Genomic DNA, 5,246 nt, shown 5'->3' on the forward strand with positions numbered 1-5,246 from the left:
AATTATTATTCTTCACTACAAAAAACGTGGTTTTTAAAAATATATATTTTTATTTAGATTATTTTTCTTAGTCAAGAGTAGTCAAGACTACTACAAATAATAGAACTTTTATTTTAAATTAGGGATACAAAAATCCATATAGAAAAACAATACCTTTACGACTTTCATTAGTTTTATGCTGATGACAACCAAAACAATCTGGAAATGAATGAGGAAAAACTGAATCCTACCACGTGATTTTTCACCCAATAAAAATACGCCGACAATAAAAATCTTTTCACCTGACATGTAATACTAATTTGAAATAATGGAATCGACAACAAAAGACAATCTCGAAAATAATTTATTTTTCAAATTTTAATTTTATTTTACTTTGTATGTCTTTTTTCTCTTCATTTTCATGCATTGTCATCCAATTCTGAACTATGTGCCAAATTTGAAGTTTGTAGCTAGTCGGGAAGTTAGTTTAAAATCGTATACAAAATTCCACCCGGACAGACATACACGAAGGCAAGTTTATATAAACGTGGTAGAAGAAGGACAAAATTTGGTGCCATAATTTCTCTGAGAAGATCATTTCATGTACTTAGTTGAAAAAAAAAGAGAAATAATAATAACGGCAGTTCTGCTTTTCTGAGTAAATTCAAAGTTGTAATTTGCAATAAAATTAAAGGAACTAAGTTTCTGTTCCATTGGCTGTAAGAAGTTCTTGAGTGGATCTTAGATAGGTCGATGTTCTTGAATGGATCAATTTTCTAGGATTGATCTGTTAGATGATTTTGATAATTTTTTTCTCGAAGAATTATAAATGTCCAAAGAGTTTTTCTTGACTCTAGTGATGATAAGACTGAGTGATATATTTCAGTAAATTAATACATTTTTATTAGCTTGTGGTGAATGAATTGGCTTGAATATCATTAACAATTTGAAGACTTACTCTTCTCACAACGACATACATCTACGGTGTATCCCCTCCCACATAAACCTTTACTTTAATGATCTGGCCGATGAACTGGCCAAGGAGGGCCCCAATGATTCTATAGATAGTAATGGCCTTCTAACATACAATGAAATCTATGCAAAAGTAAAGGCCGACAATAACAGGACTTACAGGACTCCATCTAGTCATGACTGGAATAAAAAAAATAGTCCTGAGGCTGCCCTGGAGCTAAAAGGTGATAGGAAACTGCAGACAGGTATCACGAGACTAATCAGTGGTCATACCCGCTGACTAACATTTATTCAGATCAAAAGACTTTTCCTGAATGCCTAAAATGTAATGTGCACCAGGCTACATCTGATCATTTTCTGTCCTTTATGGGGCTAGAGAGGAATTTTATCTTAGAGGGTCCTGCGATGGTATGTGATTTTCTGTCGGTAAACGGTCTTCTGGCCTTGGTCTAGCCTTGTTCTGGACCAAGTGGAATAAGTAACAACAACAATTATTAGCTTCTGGTGAAGGCTTTTTCTCTTGGTTAGGTGATGAGATCTCAATAATTTAATGGCTCTTCAATTAGTTTATAAAGCAGGCGATTTTCTCTTAACTTGATGATGAGTGCTATATTTCGATAATTTTATGTTTCCGGTTCTGGCGATTTTCTCTTGGCTATATCTCGATAACTTAATGGCTCTTCAATTACTTTCTGAGGCAGGCGATTTTCTCTTGAAGTGCTCTGTATCAATAATCGAATGGGTCTTCAATTAGTTTTTCGCGCAGGTGATTTTCTCTTGACTAGGTGATGAGTGATATATCTATGATGAGTGTCATATCTCGGTAATTTAAAGGCTCTTCAATTTGTTTCTAATGCTGATGATTTTGATGCTGATTGATTTTCGGGAAGAAGTGACGAGCGCTCTATCTCGATTATTTAATGGCTCTTCAACTAGTTTTTGGCGCAGATGATTTTCTCTTGACTCTAGGTGATGAGTGCTCTATCTCGATAATTGAATGGCTCTGGTGAAGGTGGTTTTCTCTTGACTAGGATGAGTGCTATATCTCAATAATTTAATGGCTCTTCAACTAGTTTATGATGCGTTGGATTTTCTCTCAACTAAGTGATGAGTGTTGTATATCTATAATTTAATTGTTGTGGCGATTTTCTGTTGATTAGGTAATGAGTACTTTATCTCGAAGATTTAATATCTCTTAAATTAGCTTCTGATGCAGATGATTGTGTGAATTGGCACATTCTCCTTCGTGAATATCAATAGATCTTTCTTTTTTTAAAAAACAAAACTTCTAAGAAACAACACTGTAAAAGGCTTTGAAACGTGTTAAACCATAATGTAGTTCAAACTTTGCAGCACCTTTAATATGGTGATAAGTTAAACCATATTATTAAACTTCTTCAACTAGATTACATTATACAATGGCTCCATTTGAATGTAAACACAGTCCAATTTTCCAACTTTTTAAGGTCGCAACAAATATTGAACTCTATTATGGCTCAAGAAGCTGATGTTGTGTTTCAACACTGAACCGAATTTACTTTAAAAAATGCTTCTCCACATGATAATAACCACATGGCATTAACATTAAAAACACATATATATTTATCATTAAAACATAATACACCATATTATTTATCCCTAAAAGAACATAGTGAAAATAAATATTTTATGACAAGTTGTCATTGGAGTAGATAAAAGGTTTAAAAAAAATTTTAATAGCTTGTCTTTTCTTTAGTTTTCTTGCTTTAAGATTGTTAGAAATTCTGAACCATGTCAAACCATAATATCATTTAAATGTGCTGCAATTTTAGTATGATGCTAAGTTGAACCATATTTGAGCTCCTTAAGCCTGATTAGAGAACGTTCAAATAATACGTTAACACCTAAGGGGGTTTGTGATTTGTTTATTTTTGCTAACAAAGGAGGAAGGTAAGAGCAATTATTTGGAAAGACAATAAAATTCCCTTATTTTCCCTTTATTATACAAAAATTCCCCTATTTTTCTACTTATTGTACATTAAAATTCCCTTATTGTTGAATTTTAGGAAAGAAAAGACTAGAGGAAAAAATTCTTAAAGTCTTGTAGAAGTCAAGAATTCTGGACCGAGAAAATTACTAAGGGATATTTGATACAGGATTTTATAAAATGAATTAAAACACAAATTTTGTTTTATGTAAAATTATATCTTTTATTTGATTTCAAATTTCAAACTAGAATGCTACCATAAAATTTAAAACTGAAGCAAAACAAGGGGTTGTTGTAACTTTCTTACGTAAGTAAGGGTTTGTGATTTTCATTTTATATTTTATAACCGTCGTTGAACAGCCGGCCCAATTTCTGAGTTTACGACTTCTAATGTTCAACGCCGTAGCCTTGTAATTTTGAACCAATCCAGAAGGCAAGGAAACTCCTGGATCAGTACCCCCAGAGGTATGATTTGTTATGGTAACATGGATGACTTTGTGACTCGATAGATTTAACGTGAATCAGTCACCACTTACTACACGAGGATTACTCGGCCGGTGGGGATCGAACCCTCAACCTCTTGTACTTGGGCCCAGTGCCCTACCAACCAGGCAGGGTTTGTGATTTGCTTAATTTTGTTAGATGAAGGGGAAAAGGAAAAGTCAAAAATAAAACGAAAAATATGCTTGCGTAATATATGCAATATTTGAATGGCATCTTACACGTTACTGTCTTAAATTCAATTTGGTTAAATTTAACACCATATTAAGATTGCAGCCAATTAGCACGGCATTATTGTCCAGTTTTGAAAGCAATAACTATTAAATTTAACGTTGTATTAAATTAGATGCAATATGCATGTCATTAAGGTTATATTATGGCTCTATTTCTCTGAAAGTGTACTTCAGTTTTTTCGAAAAACAGCTGACCAAAATATTGGAATGAAATTTTAAACAAACATTTCGTAGCGGTTAATTTAGAGATGTACTTCAACAAATTGAGAAGAAAAAGAAAGAAAAAAGGGCTGGCAGAGTGAAATCTTTCTTAACCATCTGCTCAAAGGCGAGTTGATTAATGAATTCTTCACTTGCTCTGACACGTATTTGCATCGTCTGCTGTTCCATCTTCTTTTACATCCCGAGGAATTATAAATGTCTTCAAAGGGTTGACAGTCCAAGATTTTCCCATTCCACCTGGTTTCGCGATTTGTTCTTTTCTTCAATCACGTTGTATTCCATCTGCTCTCTTCTGTTAAACCTCATTAGTCACCTTATTACGAAACGCTGAGAGAGCTTTTGATATTAATTAAGGCATGTTTGTTACCCAATTGAATTAGTTCTGGAATATATCCTTTTTTTTTTCGCATATCAATTTGTGTAGACATCGTTTGAACTTTTAATAAACAAGTTATTAGTGTTGAGAATGACGACATGCGTTTATTTTTTTTCTTTTTTTTTTCAGGTTTCATAAAAGGATCGTCTTTTAGGTATAATCAGGAACGTGTAGAAATCTCAAAATGATTAATATTTCAAAGTATTGGAATTTTTTTTATTATATTCAGTATATTCTTGATATATCTCAAAGTTGAAGGGACGCTTGAAAAAAAAAATTCGATATAGCAAGTTCAGAACTAAATATGTTCTGAAAGGTAGAAAAATATATTCTAAATGTTTGTTCTATAAGAATAACTACTGATAAATACAGTCCCTGGCCAAACTGTTAGACGCGCAATAAGATTCTACGTAAAATCTTAATTATCAGGTGATACTATACAGCTTTATTGATTATTACGCGACTGAAACCGGTTTGTACTTGTTTACGTTCGTGTATCAATTTGGTAAAATTAGACGATATATAATATAAATTTAACAATTGGTTAAATTAGACGATATATTATATAAATATAGAATATTTATTATATCAGGTATTATATTAGTATACTATAATAATTAGACCAAATTATTAAACGTACTGTAGTGTTTTAATAATTGCATGTCTCACACGAGTTTATATGCAATAACTCTTATATTTGAACATACATGTAATAGGTTTTCATAGAGGAGATTTTTTATATTCTTCTTATTTGTACTTATTTTTAACTTATTGAAATTACAATGCTAACTCAAACATGAACAAGTTTAAACCGGTTTCAGCAGCGAAAAACAAAAAGGCTGTAGAGCAGAAGTCGCCAAAGTGGTCTATATAGACCCCCAGGGGTCTATTTAACATAAGCGGGGGTTGATCTGAGCCAGGGGGTCGATCTGAACCGGAAGGGTCGATTGTTCGAAGGATTATCAGTATTTTTCAGATATGTGACAATTAGAAATAA

The 5,246-nt window shown here is 32.6% G+C and overlaps 1 long non-coding RNA gene across 1 annotated transcript in view; it reads left to right on the plus strand.

The window, feature by feature from the left end:
• The window catches only part of LOC107451852 (uncharacterized), a 224,645-nt gene that overhangs the window by 24,170 nt on the left and 195,229 nt on the right, over window positions 1–5,246 (plus strand). The window lies entirely within an intron of this gene.

The sequence above is a fragment of the Parasteatoda tepidariorum genome, chromosome 4 (assembly GCF_043381705.1).
Source record: "Parasteatoda tepidariorum isolate YZ-2023 chromosome 4, CAS_Ptep_4.0, whole genome shotgun sequence".
NCBI lineage: Eukaryota > Metazoa > Arthropoda > Arachnida > Araneae > Theridiidae > Parasteatoda > Parasteatoda tepidariorum.